This window comes from Canis lupus, chromosome 17 (genome assembly GCF_011100685.1).
Source record: "Canis lupus familiaris isolate Mischka breed German Shepherd chromosome 17, alternate assembly UU_Cfam_GSD_1.0, whole genome shotgun sequence".
In the NCBI taxonomy this organism is placed as follows: Eukaryota; Metazoa; Chordata; class Mammalia; order Carnivora; family Canidae; genus Canis; species Canis lupus.
This window is the reverse complement of record NC_049238.1, coordinates 52,509,511-52,527,229: the sequence shown is the minus strand read 5'-3', so window position 1 is coordinate 52,527,229 and position 17,719 is coordinate 52,509,511. Positions and strand designations below refer to the sequence as shown.

At 44.3% G+C, this 17,719-nt stretch overlaps 1 long non-coding RNA gene across 1 annotated transcript; it reads right to left on the bottom strand.

The window, feature by feature from the left end:
* Nucleotides 1-6,493: 6,493 nt before the first annotated feature.
* Nucleotides 6,494-13,793, bottom strand: LOC111090443. The gene is made up of 4 exons (XR_005371904.1): nt 13,606-13,793; nt 12,672-13,258; nt 7,279-7,489; nt 6,494-6,597 (listed from the first exon to the last, which is right to left on the bottom strand). It is a non-coding gene; the product is annotated as an uncharacterized LOC111090443 (long non-coding RNA).
* Between the last annotated feature and the right edge of the window lie 3,926 nt (nt 13,794-17,719).

Below are 17,719 nucleotides of genomic sequence, written 5' to 3'. Positions count from 1 at the left end.
CCTAAGGATAAATTCCTAGAAGTAGATTTCTGAGTCACAGGATTTACACATTTTAAAGGGTTTTGAATATATAATACCAAATTATTCCTCAGAAAAATTATACCAGATTACTCAAATGCAGCATTTACAAAAAACTGCATTACAGAAAATTTCCAAAATATACAAAAGAATAGAGACTATCACAGCAGCTCCTCATGTAGCTATCACTCAGCTTTAAGAATGATCAATTTATGGACCATCTGTTTTGTCTACAATTCCCCAATTTGGCAAGATTATTTTGAATCAGATCTCAAGGGGTATTTTCTGTGTACATTCATTTGAGCAGTTGAGGATTCAGAAGAGAGATGAAAAGTTCCCTTTTCAGAGGAGGTCCTGGTGCAAATCTTGTGTGATTACAGCCCAAAGGTCCTGGTCAGAGGAGGGCTCTGCTGAGGTGCACAGGGATCTGTGGCAAGCTTCGACGAATTGTACTTAAGCCCTGTACTGGTGGAGCCAATGGTCCTGCAAGCAAAGACCAACCCAGCCCACTCCTGTGGGTTTCCAGGGTTTCCAGAGTCTTGAGTCCCTAGCCCTTTCACTCTTCATTTGAATAAAGTGAGGTAGATCATGTAATCCATCTGTGGCTCACGTAAGAGCAAATATTGTGATTTGTTTTTACAGTGATTGCAGCTGAGTAAGAGGCCCTTCTTTGGCCTCTGTGGAAAATTTCCAGGCTGATTGAATTTTGGAATAATCGTTGGTCACATTGCATCAACAAGAAGTCAGCACAATCTTGGGACAGAAATACTAGCGATTTCCTTTAATAAGAAAGTACACTAACGGCCCAGTGTCTTCCCAGCTCTGGGTGCACATTATGTAGGATGGTACCAGGAGGCAAACTGCACTGTCGCTGAGGAGTTGCTCTGAGGGGAACTCAAAGAATCAGCCAATTTGCAGATAAAGAGCAGGATGAGACCTGTCTTCTGGACCAGAATAGTAAGTGGAAGGAAGAGGAATACTCAAAGCTAATTTCAAAATGTCAGATTCCAAGCACCCTCGAGTTCACTGCAGTTATTCCTAAGATACTGTGTTAGTTCCAGAGGTCATCTGGCTTTGCTTTAAATGAATTCTGTGTCATCAGAGTGCAAAGGAAAGGCCACAGGCTTTGAGGCAAAGAGGACTAGGTTTGAATCAAACTCCACCATCGAATTGCTGAGCAACCTTGGGCAAGTTACTCGTTCATTTGTTCATTCACTCACTCAGCAAAAATGTTTCAAGCTCTTGTTGGGTCCCAGATGTTGTGCCTGGCACGAACAATGTCATGGTGAGCAAGACATTGTTTTTTTCTTTCAGGAGTTTGTGGTCCAGTGGGGGGCAATGCAATGCTGTGCTAAGGGTAAAAACAGAGTGATGAGGAGCAGAAAAGAGGTCAGGGGCCTGCCTGCCTAAAGAAAGTGGTATCTCAGCTGGAATTAGAGAACCAGGGGGAGTCAGCCAGTGAGGGAGGGAGGGTAAATAGGGGATCCGCGTTTGTGGGTAAGAGGATTCCAGACACAGGGAACAGCTTTCAAAGGTTTGGAGCAAGAAATAAAAATCACGCTCCTGGAATTAAAGCTGTCAAGTGTATCTGGAGTGTAGTGTGCCCAGACAGGAGTGGCAGGGTGATACTGAGGAGGTAGCAGGAGCCAGATCTTGAAGGGACATCCAAAGGATTCAAGATAAGTCGGGAAACTAGAGTGTCAGGCTAGGCATCAGGATTAGATGGCTGAGAAAGACCCCCTCCACACCCTGCCCCTGGCTGCGGTGCAGAATTGATTGGAGAGGGCAATGGTCAGGAGGTGGTTGTCAGGTGCTCTGGACCAGCGCAGTGGCAGGGGCTGGTGAGCTGTGGATGATGCCTAGAGCTATCTTGCAGGTCAATGGCTGCATATGGTGATTGTGGGATATGGTAGGTAAAGGGAAGAAGGACCCAGGGGTGATTCCCCGGCTTCTGCCTGGCCCCTGGTGGGTGATAATGCCATTTACAGAGATAAGGACTGTCACAGGGGGTGGGACAGGGGAAGATGGGGAATTTGTGCTGAGTGTGAAGCTGAAGAGTTTCCATGGGCAATCATATAAATGCACTGGGGACTTGGAAGGATGACAGAGCTGGTTCTGAGTTGTCAACACATAGAGGATTATTGAAACCATACGAGGAGAGGTGATCTCCAGGAAGAGTACTTGGTCAGCGAAGAGAAAAAATGTCATCAATGAGATGGCTAAAATCTGAGATGCAAGGAATAAGCAAGCTATCTCTTGCAATGTGCTTTAGGAGGGTGCCTGCCACAAGGCAGGGTGGCTGTAGATGGCAGGGCCCTCTCTTCATCTCCCTGTGGTACTGTGGGGCAGACTTGTCCCACACTTACCTGTTCTCCTTCTTCTTAACTGCCTCTGTCTTTGATTTAATAGCAGCTCTGAAAACCCAAGCCTGACCCTTTCCCTATGTTCCAGAAAATGAAAATGGGCTGTTTAATATGCAAGCCCCCACCTCACTCCTGCAGGGTTCAGACTTTTCCAGCCAAGCAGGATTGAAGTCAGAGATTGAGGCTGTATGCTGCTTGCGATGGATCTTAAAGTCATGGTTTGCTTCATGATACATAGGAGAGAGAAATCTGGTCAGGAAACTCCAGAAAATCATTTCTCGGCCATCTGTCTTCCCCTGACTGGCAGCCAGAGATCGCTCACCAAGTCGTGTATGGCAGCTCGGCAGCTCAGTTGGAAAGGAACTGGAGCCAAGGTGCCAGGGTGCCCGTGCTGTGGCTTTGGTGATGGCAGCTGGCTGGTACGCTACTCCCAGGGTCAGCAGGAACAGATTATCCCAGGACAAGAGAACTAGCTCCCTAAACCTTCCCAGATAGTTCATTATTGGAATGAACTTCCCATCCAGTGGAATGTGGTTGGGCTGTCCTGACAGCCCAGCCCCGACTGCAGGTAAGGGCAGACTCAGCCCATTCTACCCTTTCAGCGTACTCCTGTTTTTTTTTTTTTTTTAGCATATTTTTTCATAATATTTAATTTATTATTATTTTTTAATAATAAATTTATTTTTTATTGGTGTTCAATTTGCCAACGTACAGAATAACACCCAGTGCTCATCCTGTCAATGCCCCTGTCAGTGCCCGCCACCCAGTCACCCCCACCCCCTGCCCTCCTCCCCTTCCACCACCCCTAGTTCTACTCCTGGTTTGAAAGGAAATGAGAACTGAACAGACTTCCCCACTGTTGGAGGAGCCGCAGAGAGACTCCCCCATGCCCAGCTGCCCTGAGGGTCCCAAAGCAGGAGTTAACTACTCTTCCTCGGAGTCTATTGAAAGCTAGTGGACTCGAAGGAAAGCCTGAATCAATGAACTGTGCTTTCAAGTGAGTGAAAGGAAAGAAAAGACCATACAGCTGGTGCTCTCCAGGAGAGGCAAAATGTTTGTATTTATAAGAAAAGAGCCTTTCTGACTTCTTCTTTGCCACTCACCATCCAGGCTACAGTGCTGCAGATTCTCTTGGCAGAGCACATGCCTTCGATTTAGAACAACATGGAGAAGGCAGGCATCCCTCCGTTTATCTAACCAGACCATTTTTCGTAATGTACAGCAGGGGACAATTTTGGCTGAGTCAGAACCCATCTCTGGCAAGTGTCAATATCCCTCCCCAGCTATTTGTATTCATTCATATGCATGGGGATCATATTTTATAGTTGGAGGAGGAAGAAAGCAGAGGTTTCATGAATTTGTCTTCTACCAGACCCTTTGGCTTGGGTTTGATCTCTAGAGGGATAAGGATCTGAAACTGATGGAATTATTTTCATGGAAGCCTCTGCAAGATTCTGGGCACAAGCTAGCATATGTAGGACTCAGGTGACAAAGTGTGGCCTGGGGGTGGGAAGAGGCCATTCTCCTCCCTGTGCATAGATCTCGGTGCCGTGCTGAGAACTGGTGGCCCTGGAAAGCTTCTTCAGGTGGCTTACAGGGTGAATGAGAGCTAGAAGAAGAGATCAAACAGGGTTGCCCTGAATGGTTGCTACAGTTGGAAGCCTGGCCTATCACCCAAGTGAGGTTCTCTTACAGAGGTTCCTAGAATTTACCAAAGGCCTCTGGAAAGGGGCTAGATTCTGTATGGGCAAGTGAAGGGCTTGCTCAGGATCATTGCATTTGGGCTATAGACATAAATATGACCTTGTTTTATACTCACAGAACTGGGAGGCTGTGGGTCACCTGGGAGAACTTGTGCAGGCAGAGTTAGTGTTACTCTTTCTTGCCACTTCTTTGTCTCCAACTGAACTTAGGACCTACTCTGGAAAGTGTAAGGGATTCATAGCTGAGGAGAGGACCCAGAGCTCTGCTGCCTCTAGGGGAGGTTTCAGGATATAGGGTGAGGGTAGGAACAGAGAGGCTGAACCTGGGAGTGGGGTCAGTCTGGAGCAGATGGAAAAGAGGAGGGAAGAAGACATACTCTCAGGTGGTCACTTTGAGGAAGCTATATAAAACTGTAAAGAAAACAAAATTCACCCATAGATCCACATTCACTAATACTATTTTATTTCATTACATTTCAGTCATAAATACACACATAATACTATTGATAGCACAAATATAAGTTTTATAGATATCTCTAATATGTGTAGATATCACACATCCTATATATGTTACATATACTATTTTCATTCTGTTACCCCCACAGAATCCTATTTTCTTTACAGCAGAGCTAATTGACATGGACAAATGTGTGAACTTCCAAGGAGAAATCAGCAAAGCCAAAAATTCTATCTCTAGGAAATGCTTCTTTCATTCCAGATTTTCAATCCTGTGAGAGTTAACACAAGTCCTAGCTTACATATCAAAAACATTCTAAGAAGGGGGAAAAAAAAACAAAGCCTAAGACCAACAACTCCAGGGTACCCTGGGGCCCCTTTAACAGTAACTTCCTGCACATGGTCCAGATGCCAACCTATATGAAAAGCTCTTGGGATGCTGGTTACAAATAAAATTCCTCGGCCCCACCCAAGCCCACTGAATCATATTCCCTTGGGGAGGGTCTGGTAATCTATTTTTATACAAGAACCCCGAAAATTGCTATGCACACTACAATTTAAGAATACTTTGTCTCGGGGTGCCTGGCTGGCTCAGTCAGTAGAGCATGAGGCTCTTGATCTTGGGGCATGAGTTGGAGCCTGATATTTGGTGTAAAATTCACACACACACACACACAGAATACTTTGTTAACCTGTGCTGTTTAATACAGCAGACACTAACCACTTGTGACTATTTTAATTAATTAAAATGAAATAAAATGTAAAAATTCACTTTCTCAATCATGCTAGCCATATTTCAAGTGCCCCATAGCCCCATGTGCTAGAGGCTACTGTTTTGGACGGTGCAGAACATTTCCATCATCACAGAGAATTCTATTGGACCGAGTTGGCTATAAGGAATGTTGTCAGTATGATTTAGAAGATTAAAAATATTTTTATGCTAAAGTGCGAAATTTAATCATTTATTCTACAAAAATGCTGTTTATTCCTGAAGAGTGAGCTCTGTATTGGTCAATGTTGATCTGTAAGGTTATGGCTGTCCCTGTGGGTCACCTCTTTTCTGCCTTTTGGCTGGGCTGTATGAAGCCTCTACAGGAATTAGGTGAGCATAGCCAAATATATTGGCCTAATACACCTCTAGGTAGGTAGGCTGTCATAACTACCCCTCAGTGGAGCAATGGAGTCTTTGTGCAAAGCAGAAGTCTCCCATTGTTCTGGGCTGATGCAAACCTGGGCCAGTGGATGTCAGCCTCCTTTTGCCTCCTCTGCCAGATACCACTGCACGTTCACAACCTATACAACTTTATGCAGCAGCCCTGAGTGGGGAGCGGCTTTAGTTGAGGTTGCAGATTTCTGTGTCCATAAAATATAAAACTTTAATGTCCTATTTTAAACACCTGCTAAGGCTGGGTCCCATGCTGGGCACCCGGGACCTAAGAGGTCACTGCCCTCAAGTTGTCCTCAATTGAACTGGGAAGGGGCGTTAAAGAGAACATCCAGTGGCGTGTGGGACGTGCATTGGTGGAGGGATTGCTTTCCCATAGGGAAGTTAACCATCTTGGAGAGGGCAGGGGCGTCTTCCTGGATGCCTGAGATAACACAGCAGGAAGACAAGGTGCCAGGTGAACCGGGCAGGGAAAGGTAGTGTGGCAGAGGGACAACAGGACTGCAGGTAAGGAGAGAAGCAACGTAGTGTTTGGGGGCCCTCATGTCCAAGTTGCGTTTACAGGAGCTCAGGGTCCAAGTCAAAGAACTGGAGATGAGTGAGAGTGAGGCAGAGGCCGGGGCTGAAGCTGCACAGCTGGGACTTCATCTCGCTTCAAATGGGTAGTCATGGGAAGGCTTTCAGCTGCTCCAACCATCACTTTAAATAGATTGTTTTGGAAAATACAACAGAAGTAATAATATATTTGTAAGTTGCATTTTATTGAGTTGCATTTGATCCTTACAACCCTCTAGAGAAGTAAGTCGGGCATTATTTATCATCTTACAGAAGTGGAGCAGTTTACAGAGAGGTGCCATCATTTGCCCACAGGTCACATAAGCCCCATCAAGCCCTTGAAAAAAATTTAAAAATGATTGTACCATTAATATTTCCAATTTATAAAAGCAATATGTGTTCATGAGAAAAATTAAGGAAGCTATATAAAACCGTAAAGACAACAAAATTCACCTGTAGATCCACATTCACTATTACCATTTTATTTCATTATATTTCAGTCATAAATACACCCACAATACTATTGATAACACAAATATAAGTTTTATAGGTATCTCTAATATGTGTAGATATCACACATCCTATATATGTTACACATAATTATTTTCATGTATTAGGATTTTGTATCCTGCTTTTTTCACTTACCAGTTTATCATAAGCAATTTTACATGTTTTTAGATAGTTTTAGAAGATTTTCAATGGTCAAATGTATTGATAGCTTCTTTAATTAATTTCTCACTCTTGGGGCACCTGGGTGGCTCAGTGGTTGAGCATTTGCCTTTGGCTCAGGGTGTGATTCCAGGGTCCTGGGATCGAGTCCTGTATTGGGCTCCCCGCAGGGAGTCTGCTTTTCCCTCTGCCTGTGTATTTCCCCCTCTCTCTGTGTCTCTCATGAATAAATAAATTTTAAAAAATTACTCACTCTTGGAGAGTTTTAGATTGCTTTTGGTGTTTTTTTGTTTTTGTTTTTGTTTTTTTTTTGCTCATAGAAGTAATCCTTAAAGAACATTATTATTACCTTTGGATGAGTTTCTTAAAAATTAGTGTGTCAAAAAGTATGACCCCTTTTTAAATGCTTGATACATGTTGCCACACTGCCCTTCAGAAAGGCTGTGCCAGTGTGCTCCCTGTCAGCTGTGTGTGACATTGTCCTCCTTACTGAAGCGTTGCCATGCTGCAGCCTCTCTGACATAAGTTCAGCTCAGTGCTGTATTGTCATTGTGTAGATGCTGCAGAAGAAGAGGACAAGGAACATAAGTACAGGTGAACAAACATGTCTGTGGGTCTGCTGACTGGGAGGAGGGCCACCAAGCAGCTTGTAGATGGGGAAGTGAGGTTGGAAAATTACCATTAAAGCACCTCAAGGGATGCCTGGGTGGCTCAGCAATTGAGTGTCTCCCTTGGGCTCAGGGCATATCCTGGAGTCCTGGGATTGAGTCCTGCATCAGGCTCCCTGAACAGAGCCCGCTTCTCCTCCTTCTGCCTATGTCTCTGTCTCTCTTTCTCTGTCTCTTGTGAATAAATAAATAAAATCTTAAAAAAAAAAAAAGAGCACCTCAACCTAGTCAAGACTTTAACCGGGCACACTTGGCATGTGGCTAGAGGCTACAAGACACATTGCCTTTTGTTTCAGGCATTCTATGACAAGTTAGACTTTCTGCTTAACATGTTCTCAAAGCCAGGGTTCCTTAGCTCTTGGAGCTTCATGAGGGAAGTTTTAAAGCTTTGGATAAACAGAGGAAACAGAGATTTGTGTTCAGGGCTAGAGAAAAGCTCTTTTAACCAATAAATCCTGTGAAATGAAATCCATCCATCTGATCCTAAATCCCATTGAAAGTGATTTTAATAGACTTGAAGTTGTGTTTGATCACTGCATCTTACTTTGAATGAAGGAAAAAGTGTTGTTTCCAAGGGAAAGGAAAAAGACTGGTACTCAAAGATGGAGAAGACACTCCTGAGGCCTCCCGAGGTGTACTGCGGGTGGGGTCTGATTCTGCACTCCCCAAAGCAAAGGGACTGTGGGCAAATAAAATGCTGGTTGTGTGTCTCCCATTTGCAGTTTGAGTTCACTGGTGGAAATGCAAACCAGAGAAAAAATGTTCCTCCAGAGTGGCCAGGAGCACCAGCAGAGGGAGCGAGTCTTAGAGAGGTCCTGAGACCCGTAGAGTTGCAAGGATCTGAAGAGGTGGCACCACTAGAAGGTGGGAATGTAACTAGGCACAGCGTGAGCCACCTCATGGATGTCAAAGTTCAGAAAGGAAGTAGCTAGATCTCAACAGGCATGTGGAGTCAGGACCTTAGACCTTCTTCTCTGTCTCCCAGTGGCTGTTTCATTTTATTTGCTCTCCCTCTCCATTTCTTTCCACCCATCTCTGCTTAATCGTCTGTCATGGGGTCACAAAACAACCATCTTGTCCATTAAATCAGTGTGAGCTTTCAGTACCAGTATTCTCCATCAAACTGACAACACTCTCCATGTCTCTCAAATCAAATTCCCAAAGAGAGATGTCCTGGCTCAGCCTCTTGAGTCTTAGCTTCTAGGTCAAGTGACCACCCCTGGTCCCTTGGAGGTCATAGAGGGGAGAGCTGGGTCATGAGGCATAGAGGGCTACAGGCTGTGGGTACAGCTGCCATGGTCAATTATAGAATATTTGAGGTGTAAAAAGAAGTTCAGTTTTCCTCTTTGAAGACAGCCTCACAATGTCCGTGAGACCAAACCAGGGGAAAGATCAGAAAGGAAAGAGACAGGAGACAAGGCTCATCTGGGCCCAGAGGGAAGGTGCACAGGAAAGGAAAGAGCTTTGGGCTTAGAGTCAGAGCACCTAGGTTAAAATCCTGACTGGTCTGCCTGGAAGTGGGGTCTGGGACCAGGAGTTTTACATTTTGCAGTCCCACTTGTCTGGGAAAGGCAGATTGTGCTGTCCTGATGGAGAAGAAAATTATAGTGTATACATGAAAGTGAATTTTAAATTGCAAATCATAACCTTTTTACAGTAGAAGTCAGGGGATCTTAGAGGCTGTGATCTTTCAGGGCTCTCCAGAGAAGCAGAGGAAGACAGGTATGACTTGTTTGAGATCAAAGGAGTTCTCAAAATTCACAGTCACATGATCCTTTTACTATCTTAAAGATTATTGAAGACCACAAAGAGTTATCTGTGTGGGGCGGTCATGATGATTTACTATGTTCAAAGTTAAAACTAAGGATTTAAAAAAAAGTGCATGGTAATTCATTGTAAGAAAATGATGACCCACTGAATGTGAGCATAAATCCATATTATTATTTTTAAATGGGGTTATTTTCCAAAACAAAAAAATATCAAGTAAGAAGACTGGCATTGTGTTAATGTTTTTGCAACTCTCTTTCATGTCTGGCTTAACCCATTCAATCTGTTGGAACATGTGGTTTTGAAGTATATGAAGAAAACCTGGCCTCCATACGTGTATAGTTGGAAATGAGAGAAATCTTTGAATAGCTTTTTCAGGTAATTGTGGATGCCCTTTGGTATCATATTCATTCAACAAGCAGTAGCTACTTAACGTGAAGTTGCAATGTGGAATCTGAAATCGTATCAATGAATTTTTCATTCTTTGTTCCATTATAACCCATTGGTCTCCCTTGCACTCTGAGTGCATCTTTTACCAGTGTACAATTTTGTAACGTGCATTGGTTATTTGGAAAATACCAGTTGAATGAGTTATGGAGATCTTCTAAATGTTGACACACTTCCTTATACAATATCAAAAAATTCCATTCATTAATTTTACCACCAGTCTCATCAGACAAATCTTAAGGTATTGGGAAGCTGTCAAGCTTACAGTGGTGGATGCAATGTTTTCCAAAAATTTTAAATTTTTGTTTAAAAGCTTAAATTCTGTCATTGGCAACAAATACTCAGTCGATTTCTCTGACGTGACAGACTCACTTTGTTCATTTTAGAAAATTTCTGCCAGATCCTGTAGTCTGAATAACCACATTTTGTCTGTCAGTGATTCTTTTGAGCAAAAATGGTGTTCCACTTTCTGAAAAAGGCTAGTTCAGCTCACAGCTCAGACCCATCACACAGTGCTTTTCATCAACCATCGTGCTTCGGCATCCAGCAGAACTGCTTTATGTGTACTTCCCAATTTGTCATGCAGAATATTAAAATACATGTACTCAAGGATCAAGAGTAATAAAATTGCTAATTCTTACCACTTCATCAAAAACATTCTTAAGTGAGACCATTGTTTTCCTGCAAGTGTGTGCCAATCTCATCAATACAGTGACGCAGGTAAATGATATCTATCTCAGTATTGTTAAGAAAATAGTTTTGACCTCAAGGACCTCCTGAAAGGGTCACAGGGACCCTTGGGTGTTCATCACTGTTCTAAGACTTTTGGGTTGGAAGAAAGGACACATTTCTTTATTTTCTAAATGAAATTAACTCTGGCCTGAGAAAGTCCACCATGCTTTCTTTTGAGATTATTTCCTCCTTTCTTGGGTCAGGCACAGAAAACAGGCAAGGGCCTTGGTCCCTCCTGGTTGCTGCTGACTGCTTCTTGTCCAGATCCTCTGGGTCCTCTGGTGGCTCTGTTGGCAGCTCCACCACCCAGAGCCCTGCTTGGCAGTGGGCTCTTCCCCAGACCCTCCTGGCTCTGGCACTTGGTGCTCTGTCCTCACAGACTCTCCTGCCAAGGTTCTGCCTCTTCAAGGTGCATTGGCTCAGGTCCTTATTGCTCGATAACTAGCAACTCTCCTTCTCTTTAGGAAGAGCCTATGTCTCCAACCACTCCCTGGATCAGGCTTCCCTCTTTTCAATCCCTAAAGTCTGAAGCCTTCAAAATCCTCCTCTTCTCCAGCATTCTGATATAATTCACTCAATGGACCTAAGCCAAAGGGCCATGGCCCCCAGATTGTGCATGAATTTGACTACAAATGTGTTTTTTTTTTTAATTTGGATTAATTGTCGTATTTAAAAATCAAGATCAGACAACTGTGATATTTATCTTCTCCAGAAGCATTAGAGGGCCTGACAACCTTAGGCCTGCATTGTCATATGGAGGCAGTTGCTGAAGATGAGAAAAATGGATCCGCCATGTTGCCAACGAGCTACCATTTCCTGTTAAACCCACCACAGTCTCCTTTGCTCACTCACTTACTTGCCTGACTTCATTAAGACTTGAGTTTGTCATCTCTGTCCAGCCCTTTGAAGAACAAAGCCTTTTTCAAGGTTTATCTCCTTGAAAGCAAATTAGTTTTTCAATCACCCCATTATAGTTGAGAAGACAAAGATAAGCCTGCCTGCCGACAAACTTTTATGAAAGGATTACTATGTTGCCTTAACCCCAGTTTAAAAGCAGAGCTTCCCCCTAGCCCTGCTGCAGCTGCTGGGCATGTGTCTGTGCATATGCTCCTGGAACCAGGCCTCGCTCATGCAGACCAGGAAGGCACCTGGACCTCTGCGACCATTATTTCCACCTCTTTCCATGAATGAAAGAGACAAAACAAGGAGGATGCTAACCCATGTCATAGAACCTGCAAGGGAGAGGCACTGGGACAAGAAACTGAAGTCCCACAAAGCCTAAAATGCCTTCCAACAGCCACTTCTTTCACCTTCATGTCATCCTTAGAGACCTCTTGCAACTACCCTGGGAGAGAGAAGACATTGAGTAAGAGGAACCCATGGAAACTTCGGTGCTGACTTTTAAAACAGTGTATATTTAGGTGATTCAGGGTGATGTGCCTGTCAGGTGAGGAGGAAAAGGGGGTGGGAGCATGCAGGGCTTGCAGGCTGGATTTTTCGTGTCCCAATTCCTTCTTTTTTAAAACTTGTGTTATTTATTTACTCATTTATTTTATTTGAGAAAGAGAGCATGCGTGCGCATGAACAAGGGGAAGGGGCAGAGGAAGAGGGAGAGAATCCCAAGCAGACTCTACAGTGAACACAGCGCCTGACATGGGACTAGATCTCACAATCTCCAGACCATGACCTGAGCCGAAATCAAGAGTTGGACGCTTAACTGACGGAGCCACTTCCTGGTTCCTTCTGAAGAAATACATTTATAACCAGAGAGAAAACTCTCCAAGTTATCCATAGTGTTGGCACTTCAATATTGCAAACCAATGGGAATAAAATATTTCAAACTCAAACAACAAGGTGGAGCTTCTCCAACTGAAGTTTGTAGAGGACTCAGAGTATTGCCTATTTGAGGTCTCTTGGGCTTCCTTCACAAAGTCCAAAGTGTTCTATGGAGCACTATTGGACAGCCACAGATTTAGCTCATGCAAATCTCCTAAGAGGAAACACAGGGAGTCCTTGACTGAGTCCAGCCACAGATAAGGGTGTTTGTTAGGTACCTGATAACGTGCTACTGAGGAACACTACAGCTTGATGCATATAGAACACAGGTTGGAAATAATCATTGACTTACCAAGTGGGTGCCCAGGGTAGATCATGTTATATTTTAAGCCTCCTCAACATCAATTATCACTTAGAGTATAAGTCGTCTGGATTATTCAGGTGAGGCCAGGCGGAGCCATTTTGGGCAATTCTTCTCTGTGTAGAAACAGGGTCTGTTTGTGTACTATGTTCATTGTCTTGGTGAAACCACAAGGCGTTTGTGGCCCCTGGCTCCTGTCATGGTCTGTGACTGGGTCAGTGCCAGAGCCGAGGCCTGACTGAGGCCAGGAGATGAGGCAGCTTATGGAAACTGGAGGTGGGGGGATGCGGGGAGTAGTTCAAACTCAGCATCACTGTTGCTTTTCTCTCCTCTTTTGTATAAAAAAGATCAATCTCATGTCTAATTCATTTGAAAATTCTCCACTTCTCTGTGTGTGTTTTTGGTAAAAATAGAAGTCTCTGAGGATTGCAGGCTCCTGCTGAATTTTATGAGCAACTTCCAAAGCTTGCTAACCAGGTTCCTCTAATCTTTCCTTGAGCGAATTAAGCACCAGTGGGAGGCTTGCTTTTCCGGGTGACTGGTTTGAGTAAAAGACTTCCAGGGTTGGGGGTAGAAGACTTTTAAGGTCATTTAGTCAATTTGTAGACCATGGAAAACACAACATGTGGGCAGGTTGACAGGAAGTTGGCCTCATCACCTCTGTTCCCATCCTATTTATTCTTCCCCTCCCTCTTACCCCTCTCCCTCCCTCCCTTCTTCCCCTCTTTTCTCTCCCTCCTCCTACCCTCCCTCCCCCTCCCCACCCTCCTACCTTGCTGCCATCCTCTCTCCCTCCCTCTTTCCATCCTCCTCCCACCCCTCCTTCCTTCCCTTCCTCCCTCCCTCCCTCCCTCCCTCTTTCCTTGCTCATTGTTCCCTTCCTGGTCCTGGCTATCATTATTTCTGCAGCAGACTCCCAGCTCACCTCTCTGCCTGCAGCCTTTCCCTTGCCCAAGCCAGGGAGTGCTTTCCAAAGGACAAATGTTATCCGATTTCCTTCTGGCTTTAAACCTTTAGTGCTTCTCTGGTTCAAAAACTTCTTTAATGTTAGAAGTCAGGATACACATTGCCTTTGAGGAGGAAAGTGGGATTGGTGATGGAGAAGGTAGGCTTCCAGAGGGTTGGCAATGCTTGATTTCTTATCTCCTGTGGTTGTTACATGATAATCACATTGTGATAATTTATTGAGCTGCCATTATGATGTGTGCACTTTTCAGTACATGTGTTATGCTACTATAATTTTTTTAATTGGATCAGTGTTTAATATCACCTTCCTGTGCTTTCCGAGATGGAGGTGAATGACTTTAAATGCTGGGGAAGGGGGCTATAGGGATTGCTGAAGGGATTCGTTGAAACTTGTGGCAACTTTGAAGCTGGAATATCAAAATAATGAGCTAATTTCAATGACTGCTGGTGTGACAGACTTGTAGACTGTCTGATGAATGGTGCTATGGATCTGCAGTGTTCTGGGATAATGATGATTCAAAGGAAGCTCTAGAATCCTTTACAAAGGTTATGGTTTGGGGCTGAGCAGAGAGAATTAATTCTGGCCCAGTTCCCATCCAAGAAAGGATTTGTTTCGGATGAAGGTTGATTAGGCACTGGCTTGGCGTAGCTCTTAGCAGGGGTGTGAGGTTGCTCCATAGGAAAGCTTTCCTGAAGTTTGTGATTAGGGATCCAAGGGGAGAGATGCCAGGTGTTCCTCAGAGGCAGGCTGCAAACCTGTCCCTGGGAAGTGACTCTAATGGGTAGGCCAATAAAGGGTCCCTGGAGGAAGTGAGGGGCGCTGAGTCCCTCCTGATCATCCGATGGAGGAGCAGAGGGAATAGGATAGCTATAGGTCTCAGAGCAAAGAGAGAATTGGTGTGTTGGGAGTGATGGGAAACAGGCAGAGAGGCTCCCCTGTCCTCTCAACTGAGTCACCAGCTTGCTGAGCTTTTGCAATAGTTGGGCTTCTTGTTCACTGCATTAAAAAAAAAATTACTCTTCATAGCCTGGGTCTATCTCCACTTAGCACTTTGTACATGATATTGGTATTTACTTTCTCATGCCTCCACCTCCTTGTTGGCCATGATGGTAGCACTGTCCCTTAAAACCATTGTACCCATCTCCAGTGCAGCATCTGACACCTTGCAGGTGCTCAGTGAGCATTTGTAGAACAGCTGGAGGTGTGCAGGTCTTCAGAGAGAGTTGCTTCCACTCCACAAAACCTCCCTGAGGAGTGGGACTTATTATCCCCCAGAAAACTGAGGCTCAGAGAAGTTCATTCAAAGCATATGGCTTATAAGTAGTGGACCTGTGATTCAAACCTCGGGCTGTTTGTGTTACCAAAGCTCTTGCCCCAAGTCTCTATGTAGTGCTGACCCCCATCTACTGTATCCTAGTATTCTCCAGTCAGCAACCTTACAGGTTGCTGACTTTTTTATTCAGGGTAACTTAGCCCTTCCCATCGGTGGATCCCAAATAGCCTAAGGATCAGGTTCCCTAGCCAAATATACAACATCCTGCACAAGAGAAGATGGACAGTTTCTTCCTGCTTATACCTTCCCAAGTCGTGGGCACATCCGCTGCATGGCTTGCTGGCCAGGCCTGATTGCAGGCTTAGCCTGAGTCAAGGGGAACAGTGTTACTGAGATTAATTAAAACCCATCAGGATACACCCTGGAGCTGGGGATTGATTGGATTATGCCAGGGACAGGTGGGCACCCAAAACAGTGGACTGTCTGCAAGGAAGGTCTCAGGATTGAAGCAGTAAAAAGGTAAAAAGTTATCCAGCCTAGTTTTTCTAAGGAAGGCTCCTCCAGTTAGCATTTTAGCCTCACATAGCCGATTGTCCCTTCACCAGCCCTTTTCCCATTGCCAATGTCCTCTGCTGGCCCTTTGCCCTTTGGCACAGTGGCCCTCTCTGTTGGCCTGGCCTTTTGCCTCACCTGGCCACATTTACCTGCTATGCTTCCCACACGCCTTGCTAACTTACTGGCCTGAGTGTACTGCCTACCGATAACCCTGTGCCTTCTTCCTGGACAATGTGTGCATCTTTTCTATGAGATGTCCCTGGATTAATCCCACCCACGTCACTCCCCTTCCATGACCCTCTAGCGTTGGAGATTCTCTCCATGGATTTACTTGCTGATGCTTTGCTTAAAAACTTTCTAAGTTCCAAAGTCACTTCTCATGCATTTCATGGGCATGTTTTTCTCCCAAACAAGAATGTTTGTTCCTTGATGAGAATAATGTCTTCTAATTCTTTGGCAACTCCAGGAACAATGAGCCTCATTCATATCACACACACACACACACACACACACACACACACACACACACGTTATCTCTTCTGACTTCTGCAGCCACACTGGAAAGGGAGCAGCCAATCAATGCCGCTAATTAACTAGCCAGGATGCCCTCAGCCTAGCATTTTGCCCTTGCTCTCACCCCTCTGCAGAGATGGTAGCTGCCTCTGTACATATGAAAGGTTGGAGAAAGGCACAGCTCCAGCAGCTAGGGCCAGAAAATCCTAGGAATATTGTTCTTTTTGGCTAGAGTCTCTGGGGATAATTTAAGCTCTACAGTGAACAAACTGTCTGTGACACTGCTAGGGTACAATTGCAGGAAACTGGAACCCGTGGAGTACCTACCATGTGCCACATACCTGTTCCTTACTTTAAATGCTTGTCCCTTTCAGTCATACATTTGCCAGCGCTGCTTCCTCTGCCACTCTTTCTCGAGTCTGTTTGGAGAGTTACACATACTCTCTGGTAAGCTCATATAATACCCTGTGGTGAAATCCCCAGAAAAAGTTTCTTCTCCTTTTTGTCTGTTGTTATTATACTTTGTTTGTTGACCCCAGCTCAGCACAAGAGAGTGCACTGCTCACCTGCCTGCCTCTTTACTACTGGGTGAGCTTCTTAAGGCCAGGAACCATTTTTTCCTGCATCTTTGGATCCTCTGAGGACAGATCCCTGTCAGATAATAATAAATAGATTCCTGTTGAATTAAATTAAATTAATTGTTGCTGAGGACAGCAGAAGGCAAGATTCAGAAAGAGTGAATACAGGACTTAAATACAGTGATTCTTAAATAAATAAGTATTTTTCTCCTTTATTATGGCTCATGGATGGAGAAAGAAGGGGGGAAAAGGAAGGAAAGAGGACTGATAAGGCTTTTCCCTCTCTAGATGAGCTTCTTAAGAGCAAGAATGATTTTATATCCCATGGTCCAGCCCAGCCCCTAGAATATGGAAATGATCCATAAATACCTATTGAGTGAATAAATGGAATGTAGGTCAGGTTGTGCTTCGGGGTTGGATTCTGAGTACTGCCTAGGGTGGGGCATAAGGACCCTGGAATCTAAGGTAGGATAGGGAAGGTCTTCATGAGGGAATAATCGACTTGGTCTACATTTCCAAGGGCCCATCTATGTCTCATACCTGTGGTTGATCAACTAGCTTCTCTCTTCTCAACCTCCTCCATCCCCCACTCTCTACCCTCAGGTCCAGCACCTGCAATGTTGCGTTTAAGACTCTAAACTGAGGCCTCAGGTCAAGGGAATGAGACCAACCTGTCCTTCATGTGTGCCAGACAATCAAGATATTCACATCATGTGTTCTATTGGTGGTAATGATCTAGATGACTATATTAAAATTAAGGATACAATACAAATTTAATGAATATTAAAATGGTTAAAGTCACTTAAATCAAGCTAAATAAGACTTGTCCTACAATTCTAGCATGTAATAGCCATGCAGTTGCCAGTGTAAAAAAACAGTATCATCCTTTATGCACATTATGCATAGACCAGTGGTTCTCACTTGGGGGTGATTTTGTCCCCCAGAAGCATTTGGTAATATCTGAAGACATCTGTGGTTGATACAACTTGCTATTGGTATCTAGCCAGTAGAGGCCCAACATGGTGCTAAGTATTCCATATTACATACAATGCAAGAAAGAATTAACCAGTCTAAGATGTCAATGGTGCTGAGGTTAAGAAATCTAGTTATGTACATGTGTGTGAGCACATGCATGTGCACGCACGTGCAAGCA